Raw genomic sequence first — 9,222 nt, forward strand, 5'->3', positions numbered from 1 at the left:
AAAGGGAAGAAAAGGGAAAGTAAAGAAGGAAAAAAAAAGGAAAAGGAAAAAAATAATTACTGATATTGAAGAACAGAGAAAAGTGAAAGTCAAAAGTCTAAACCCTAAATAAAGGAAATAGAGGAAAATTAAGGAAACACACACAGAGTTCGGCCACACATACTGAGTCATCACAAAATATAGGTGTATATGTTTATATGCACCGTTGGTTACATAGGAGATTTTCGAGCTCGACATCTTCAGTGACATTATTTGAAAAGTTCGAGTGGTGAGATTGGCGACGAAGGACAAAGGAAGACGAGATAAGCGTTGTTGTGGAATTGGAACGCACACGGCAAGCATCCAGTACCGCATAACGCCCTCAAACCTTCCTTTAAAAAATACCTGCAGGTCAAATTACTGATACATGAAACGGTTTTAAGTAATGTAAGAAATGTAAGAAATGCAATCCCAGACGCCATACTGTTGCTTCTAATCCTCCCTCACCAGCCCCTTCAGCCAGGGCCTTGGGCTGGGTAGTCACCCGCTGGCCTGGTGAAGGAGTGGCAGGGGGAAGTGGTCTTTGTCTGTGGTCTGTGGTCGTCTGTACGAGGAGCCTGTAGTCAGCGGTGTTTGTGTGTGCGTTAATGAGTAACCGACTTCGAGTATCACAAACACCGCTACTGTTCAGAAGAGCGACTCCGAAGTGATCCCAGTGTACTGGGCATGGTTGAGAAATTCCCTCTGTACTAGGAGTCTGTAGTCAGTGGTGTTTGTGTGTGCGTTAATGAGTAACCGACTTCGAGTATCACAAACACCGCTACTGTTCAGAAGAGCGACTCCGAAGTGATCCCAGTGTACTGGGCATGGTTGAGAAATTCCCTCTGTACGAGGAGTCTGTAGTCAGGTGTGTTTGTGTGTGCGTTAATGAGTAACCGACTTCGAGTATCAAAAACACCGCTACTGTTCAGAAGAGCGACTCCGAGGTGATCCCAGTGTACTGGGCATGGTTGAGAAATTCCCTCTGTACGAGGAGTCTGTAGTCAGGTGTGTTTGTGTGTGCGTTAATGAGTAACCGACTTCGAGTATCACAAACACCGCTGCTGTTCAGAAGAGCGACTCCGAGGTGATCCCAGTGTACTGGGCATGGTTGAGAAATTCCCTCTGTACGAGGAGTCTGTAGTCAGGTGTGTTTGTGTGTGCGTTAATGAGTAACCGACTTCGAGTATCACAAACACAGCTACTGTTCAGAAGAGCGACTCCGAGGTGATCCCAGTGTACTGGGCATGGTTGAGAAGTATCGTTAAACTGGTGCTTTTCTGTGGTCGTCTGTACCAGGAGTCTGTAGTCAGGGGTGTTTGTGTGTGCGTTAATGAGTAACCGACTTCGAGAAACACAAAACCCGCTACGGTTCGGAAGAGCGACTCCGAAGTGATCCCAGTGTACTGGGCATGGTTGAGAAATTCTGTCTGTACCAGGAGTCTGTAGTCAGGGTGTTTGAGTGTGCGTTAATGAGTAACCGACTTCGAGAAACACAAACCCCGCTACGGTTCGGAAGAGCGACTCCGAAGTGATCCCAGTGTACTGGGCATGGTTGAGAAATTCCGTTAAAGTGGACCTTGTCTATGGTCGTCTGTACAAGGAGTCTGTAGTCAGGGGTGTTTGTGTGTGCGTTAATGAGTAACCGACTTCGAGTATCACAAACACCGCTACTGTTCAGAAGAACGACTCCGAAGTGATCCCAGTGTACTGGGCATGGTTGAGAAATTCCGTCTGTACGAGGAGTCTGTAGTCAGGGGTGTTTGTGTGTGCGTTAATGAGTAACCGACTTCGAGTATCACAAACACCGCTACTGTTCAGAAGAGCGACTCCGAAGTGATCCCAGTGTACTGGGCATGGTTGAGAAATTCCCTCTGTACGAAGAGTCTGTAGTCAGGGGTGTTTGTGTGTGCGTTAATGAGTAACCGACTTCGAGTATCACAAACACCGCTACGGTTCAGAAGAGCGAGTCCGAAGTGATCCCAGTGTACTGGGCATGGTTGAGAAATTCCCTCTGTACGAGGAGTCTGTAGTCAGGTGTGTTTGTGTGTGCGTTAATGAGTAACCGACTTCGAGTATCACAAACACAGCTACTGTTCAGAAGAGCGACTCCGAGGTGATCCCAGTGTACTGGGCATGGTTGAGAAATTCCCTCTGTACGAGGAGTCTGTAGTCAGGTGTGTTTGTGTGTGCGTTAATGAGTAACCGACTTCGAGTATCACAAACACCGCTACTATTCAGAAGAGCGACTCCGAGGTGATCCCAGTGTACTGGGCATGGTTGAGAAATTCCCTCTGTACGAGGAGTCTGTAGTCAGGTGTGTTTGTGTGTGCGTTAATGAGTAACCGACTTCGAGTATCACAAACACCGCTACTGTTCAGAAGAGCGACTCCGAGGTGATCCCAGTGTACTGGGCATGGTTGAGAAATTCCCTCTGTACGAGGAGTCTGTAGTCAGGGGTGTTTGTGTGTGCGTTAATGAGTAACCGACTTCGAGAAACACAAACCCCGCTACGGTTCGGAAGAGCGACTCCGAAGTGATCCCAGTGTACTGGGCATGGTTGAGAAATTCTGTCTGTACCAGGAGTCTGTAGTCAGGGTGTTTGTGTGTGCGTTAATGAGTAACCGACTTCGAGTATCACAAACACCGCTACTGTTCAGAAGAGCGACTCCGAAGTGATCCCAGTGTACTGGGCATGGTTGAGAAATTCCCTCTGTACGAGGAGTCTGTAGTCAGGGGTATTTGTGTGTGCGTTAATGAGTAACCGACTTCGAGTATCACAAACACCGCTACTGTTCAGAAGAGCGACTCCGAAGTGATCCCAGTGTACTGGGCATGGTTGAGAAATTCCGTTAAAGTGGACCTTGTCTGTGGTCGTCTGTACCAGGAGTCTGTAGTCAGGGGTGTTTGTGTGTGCGTTAATGAGTAACCGACTTCTAGTATCACAAACACCGCTACTGTTCAGAAGAGCGACTCCGAAGTGATCCCAGTGTACTGGGCATGGTTGAGAAATTCCCTCTGTACGAGGAGTCTGTAGTCAGGGGTGTTTGTGTGTGCGTTAATGAGTAACCGACTTCGAGTATCACAAACACCGCTACTGTTCAGAAGAGCGACTCCGAAGTGATCCCAGTGTACTGGGCATGGTTGAGAAATTCCCTCTGTACGAGGAGTCTGTAGTCAGGGGTGTTTGTGTGTGCGTTAATGAGTAACCGACTTCGAGTATCACAAACCCCGCTACTGTTCAGAAGAGCGACTCCGAAGTGATCCCAGTGTACTGGGCATGGTTGAGAAATTCCGTTAAAGTGGACCTTGTCTATGGTCGTCTGTACCAGGAGTCTGTAGTCAGGGGTGTTTGTGTGTGCGTTAATGAGTAACCGACTTCGAGTATCACAAACACCGCTACTGTTCAGAAGAGCGACTCCGAAGTGATCCCAGTGTACTGGGCATGGTTGAGAAATATCGTTAAGGTGTCAAGTTTGGTGAACCGGCGATATTGGAACTACGCCGTTGATGTCATAGTCGGTGAGCCAGCGATGTGAAGCAACGCTGACTATGTCATAGTCGGTGAGCCAGCGATGTGGGGGCAACGCTGACGATGTCATAGTCGGTGAGCCAGCGATGTGGGGGCAACGCTGACGATGTCATAGTCGGTGAGCCAGCGATGTGGGGGCAACGCTGACGATGTCATAGTCGGTGAGCCAGCGATGGGGGGGCAACGCTGACGATGTCATAGTCGGTGAGCCAGCGATGGGGGAATAACGCTGACGATGTCATAGTCGGTGAGCCAGCGATGGGGAGTAACGCTGGTGGTGTCATAATCGGTGTGCCAGCGATGGGGAGTAACGCTGGTGGTGTCATAATCGGTGTGCCAGCGATGGGGAGTAACGCTGGTGGTGTCATAATCGGTGTGCCAGCGATGGGGAGTAACGCTGGTGGTGTCATAATCGGTGTGCCAGCGATGGGGAGTAACGCTGGTGGTGTCATAATCGGTGCCAGGGTTGGGGACTACCGCTGGTGGTGTCATAATCGGTGTGCCAGCGATGGGGAGTAACGCTGGTGGTGTCATAATCGGTGTGCCAGCGATGGGGAGTAACGCTGGTGGTGTCATAATCGGTGTGCCAGCGATGGGGAGTAACGCTGGTGGTGTCATAATCGGTGTGCCAGCGATGGGGAGTAACGCTGGTGGTGTCGAAACCATCAGGGAGTCTTGCAGAGGGCTTAGACAGAGCAATATCGGAGTGCCCCGTGAGCTTCAAGTATCTACGCGTAGTCAAAATGCCGCAGAAAGCACACGGGAGTCACTGGGACCACGCCTTACAAGACCCTTCATCGTGCGTGTCTCAGCTGCGGGACGGACGGGAAGCAGACGCGACGCCTCCACCTCAGGCTGGATCTGCTCGTGGGGAGAACTGGAGGTCTCGGCGAGGCGGTCGGCCGTGGGACTGGCGCTCACCCTCGAGACGCAGGTGGCGATACTGAAAAGATAAGCAGCTGAAGACACAGATGAATTATAAATTGTAGGAAAACCTTTGATCAGAAGGTTGTGTGAAGTAGGATGGTAATGTTTATTTGAAGGTGAGGTGGAGTGAAGGCGGCGGTGGTGGTGGTGGTTGTGTGGGGACGGTGGATGCTGGTGGAGAAGGCGGAAATTGATGCGTGAGAGAGAGAGAGAGAGAGAGAAACCCTCATACAAACTACAAAGAAAGAGCGAAAGAAGAAGAAAAAATAATAACAAACTTCCTCGTTTTGGCGACGTTAACTTATGGCATCTTAAATTTCAAAGCAGCAACCAGCCAGGTAGCAAAGAGGTAACTAACTAACCAGGACAGGTGTGTGAGGAGCAGGTGTGTGAGGGAACCGTAGGGAGGGACGTCAGGGAGGAAGGAAGGAAGAAAGCAATGAGAGTGAGAGGAGGATGAGGAAAAACCACTGGGAAATGAGAGATGGGAGGGAGAGAAGGAGGAAAGGAGGGAGATTGAGAGGAAGGGAGAAAGGATTTAGAGTGAAAGAAGAGGCGAGGACGAAGAATCACTGCTAAAGGAGAGGAGGGAGGGAGGGAGAAAGAAAAGACTAAAGAACTGGCAGATGAGAGGAGGAGAGGTGTAGGAGGGAGGGAAGGAGGGAAGAAGTCTAAGCGAGTGTAACATTGCTTTGTCCCCGGCGTATGTACGGAGGAGGAGGAGGAGGTGGAGAAGGAGGAGGAGGAGGAGGTGGAGGAGGAGGAGGAGGATCAGGACGAGGAGGAGGAGGAAAGGGAAAGTTGCAGCCGCGTAAACTGCGGTGTTGCAGGTAATTGGCCATGGTAGTGTGTGTGTGTGTGTGTGTGTGTGTGTGTGTGTGTAGCAGGAGATGCAAATAGGACCAGAATCAGCATAAAAATAAATAAAAAAGAATGCAAAACGAATAAGAAAGAAACGAAACGAAAAGCAGAAACAGCGAAAATAAAAGAAAAAAAGTTGAAAACCAACCAAAGTATACCGAGAAAAATAGAAGAAAGAAAAGAAGAATTTAAAACAGACAAAAAAAAATCAGAAGAGACGATGAAGGGAAAACCAGGACATGTCTTTTGTTGTTTCTTGTTCTTGTTGTCGTTGTTGTTGTTGTTGTTGTTGTTGTTGTTGTTGTTGTTGTTGTTGTTGTTGTTGTTGCTGTTGTTGTCGTTGTTGTCACTGCTGTTTTTATTGCTGATATTCTTTTTCTTCTTATTCTTCCTTTTCTTCTCCTAATTCTTCTTATTATTATTGTTTTTTTATTGTTCTGTAGTTGGCATTACCTTGTGGCGGCGGTGGGGGTGGTGGCGGGGGAAGAACACGCCACACCGTCACCCAGTATTTCAAGGTTTGCCGCCTCTAAGCTGCCATTTCCATCTCCTTCGCTGGAATTAGATCGTCGCTACGTGGGCTGCGGTAATCTGGATGAGGAAGAGGAGAAGGAGGAGGAGGAGGAGGAAGAGGAAGAGGAACGCGGTAGATGTTGTGGTAGAGGTTGAGAGAGAGAGGAAGCGTAATTGGAGGAGGAGAAGGAGGAGGAGGAGGAAGAGGGAAAGGAGAGAGAGCTCGACATCTTCAGTGACATTATTTGAAAAGTTCGAGTGGTGAGATTGGCGACGAAGGACAAAGGAAGACGAGATAAGCGTTGTTGTGGAATTGGAACGCACACGGCAAGTATCCAGTACCGCATAACGCCCTCAAACCTTCCTTTAAAAAATACCTGCAGGTCAAATTACTGATACATGAAACGGTTTTAAGTAATGTAAGAAATGTAAGAAATGCAATCCCAGACGCCATACTGTTGCTTCTAATCCTCCCTCACCAGCCCCTTCAGCCAGGGCCTTGGGCTGGGTAGTCACCCGCTGGCCTGGTGAAGGAGTGGCAGGGGGAAGTGGTCTTTGTCTGTGGTCTGTGGTCGTCTGTACGAGGAGTCTGTAGTCAGCGGTGTTTGTGTGTGCGTTAATGAGTAACCGACTTCGAGTATCACAAACACCGCTACTGTTCAGAAGAGCGACTCCGAAGTGATCCCAGTGTACTGGGCATGGTTGAGAAATTCCCTCTGTACGAGGAGTCTGTAGTCAGGTGTGTTTGTGTGTGCGTTAATGAGTAACCGACTTCGAGTATCACAAACACCGCTACTGTTCAGAAGAGCGACTCCGAGGTGATCCCAGTGTACTGGGCATGGTTGAGAAATTCCCTCTGTACGAGGAGTCTGTAGTCAGGTGTGTTTGTGTGTGCGTTAGTGAGTAACCGACTTCGAGTATCACAAACACCGCTACTGTTCAGAAGAGCGACTCCGAGGTGATCCCAGTGTACTGGGCATGGTTGAGTCGTTAAGTACTGGTGCTTTCGTTAAACTGGTGCTTTTCTGTGGTCGTCTGTACCAGGAGTCTGTAGTCAGGGGTGTTTGTGTGTGCGTTAATGAGTAACCGACTTCGAGAAACACAAACCCCGCTACGGTTCGGAAGAGCGACTCCGAAGTGATCCCAGTGTACTGGGCATGGTTGAGAAATTCTCTGTACCAGGAGTCTGTAGTCAGGGTGTTTGTGTGTGCGTTAATGAGTAACCGACTTCGAGTATCACAAACACCGCAACTGTTCAGAAGAGCGACTCCGAAGTGATCACAGTGTACTGGGCATGGTTGAGAAATTCCCTCTGGACGAGTCTGTAGTCAGGGTGTTTGTGTGTGCGTTAATGAGTAACCGACTTCGAGTATCACAAACCCCGCTACTGTTCAGAAGAACGACTCCGAAGTGATCCCAGTGTACTGGGCATGGTTGAGAAATTCCCTCTGTACGTGGACCTTGTCTGTAGTCAGTCTGTACCAGGAGTCTGTAGTCAGGGGTGTTTGTGTGTGCGTTAATGAGTAACCGACTGAGTATCACAAACACCGCTACTGTTCAGAAGAGCGACTCGAAATGATCCCAGTGTACTGGGCATGGTTGAGAAATTCCTCTGTACGAGGAGTCTGTAGTCAGGGGTGTTTGTGTGTGCGTTAATGAGTAACCGACTTCGAGTATCACAAACACCGCTACTGTTCAGAAGAGCGACTCCGAAGTGATCCCAGTGTACTGGGCATGGTTGAGAAATTCCCTCTGTACGAGGAGTCTGTAGTCAGGGGTGTTTGTGTGTGCGTTAATGAGTAACCGACTTCGAGTATCACAAACACCGCTACTGTTCAGAAGAGCGACTCCGAAGTGATCCCAGTGTACTGGGCATGGTTGAGAAATTCCCTCTGTACGAGGAGTCTGTAGTCAGGGTGTTTGTGTGTGCGTTAATGAGTAACCGACTTCGAGTATCACAAACACCGCTACTTTTCAGAAGAGCGACTCCGAAGTGATCCCAGTGTACTGGGCATGGTTGAGAAATTCCCTCTGTACGAGGAGTCTGTAGTCAGGTGTGTTTGTGTGTGCGTTAATGAGTAACCGACTTCGAGTATCACAAACACCGCTACTGTTCAGAAGAGCGACTCGAGTGATCCCAGTGTACTGGGCATGGTTGAAAATTCCCTCTGTACGAGGAGTCTGTAGTCAGGTGTGTTTGTTTGTGCGTTAATGAGTAACCGACTTCGAGTATCACAAACACCGCTACTGTTCAGAAGAGCGACTCCGAGGTGATCCCAGTGTACTGGGCATGGTTGAGAAATCGTTAAACTGGTGCTTTTCTGTGGTCGTCTGTACGAGGAGTCTGTAGTCAGGGTGTTTGTGTGTGCGTTAATGAGTAACCGACTTCGAGTATCACAAACCCCGCTACTGTTCAGAAGAGCGACTCGAAGTGATCCCAGTGTACTGGGCATGGTTGAGAAATTCTGTGGTCGTCTGTACCAGGAGTCTGTAGTCAGGGTGTTTGTGTGTGCGTTAATGAGTAACCGACTTCGAGTATCACAAACACCGCTACTGTTCAGAAGAGCGACTCCGAAGTGATCCCAGTGTACTGGGCATGGTTGAGAAATTCTGTCTGTACCAGGAGTCTGTAGTCAGGGTGTTTGTGTGCGTTAATGAGTAACCGACTTCGAGTAACACAAACCCCGCTACTGTTCAGAAGAGCGACTCCGAAGTGATCCCAGTGTACTGGGCATGGTTGAGAAATTCTGTCTGTACCAGGAGTCTGTAGTCAGGGTGTTTGTGTGTGCGTTAATGAGTAACCGACTTCGAGTATCACAAACACCGCTACTGTTCAGAAGAGCGACTCCGAAGTGATCCCAGTGTACTGGGCATGGTTGAGAAATTCCCTCTGTACGAGGAGTCTGTAGTCAGGGGTGTTTGTGTGTGCGTTAATGAGTAACCGACTTCGAGTATCACAAACACCGCTACTGTTCAGAAGAACGACTCCGAAGTGATCCCAGTGTACTGGGCATGGTTGAGAAATTCCGTTAAAGTGGACGAGGAGTCTGTAGTCAGGGGTGTTTGTGTGTGCGTTAATGAGTAACCGACTGAGTATCACAAACACCGCTACTGTTCAGAAGAGCGACTCCGAAGTGATCCCAGTGTACTGGGCATGGTTGAGAAATTCCCTCTGTACGAGGAGTCTGTAGTCAGGGGTGTTTGTGTGTGCGTTAATGAGTAACCGACTTCGAGTATCACAAACACCGCTACTGTTCAGAAGAACGACTCCGAAGTGATCCCAGTGTACTGGGCATGGTTGAGAAATTCCGTTAAAGTGGACCCTGTCTGTGGTCGTCTGTACCAGGAGTCTGTAGTCAGGGGTGTTTGTG

General features: G+C 49.0%; 1 long non-coding RNA gene across 21 annotated transcripts; it reads left to right on the plus strand.

Moving 5' to 3' along the window:
- Positions 1 to 392: 392 nt before the first annotated feature.
- LOC126991021 (uncharacterized) lies at positions 393 to 8,890 on the plus strand. Of its 21 annotated transcripts, none has more exons than XR_007744996.1 (7): positions 393 to 825; positions 966 to 1,166; positions 1,332 to 1,410; positions 2,135 to 2,693; positions 6,670 to 6,730; positions 7,487 to 7,767; positions 8,626 to 8,890. It is a non-coding gene; the product is annotated as an uncharacterized LOC126991021 (long non-coding RNA). The 21 variants fall into 21 exon arrangements; XR_007744982.1 differs by lacking the exon at positions 1,332 to 1,410 and adding an exon at positions 1,636 to 1,854; XR_007744987.1 differs by lacking the exon at positions 1,332 to 1,410 and adding an exon at positions 1,776 to 1,854.
- The last annotated feature ends 332 nt before the right edge of the window (positions 8,891 to 9,222 follow it).

Source organism: Eriocheir sinensis, unplaced genomic scaffold (assembly GCF_024679095.1).
Source record: "Eriocheir sinensis breed Jianghai 21 unplaced genomic scaffold, ASM2467909v1 Scaffold23, whole genome shotgun sequence".
NCBI lineage: Eukaryota > Metazoa > Arthropoda > Malacostraca > Decapoda > Varunidae > Eriocheir > Eriocheir sinensis.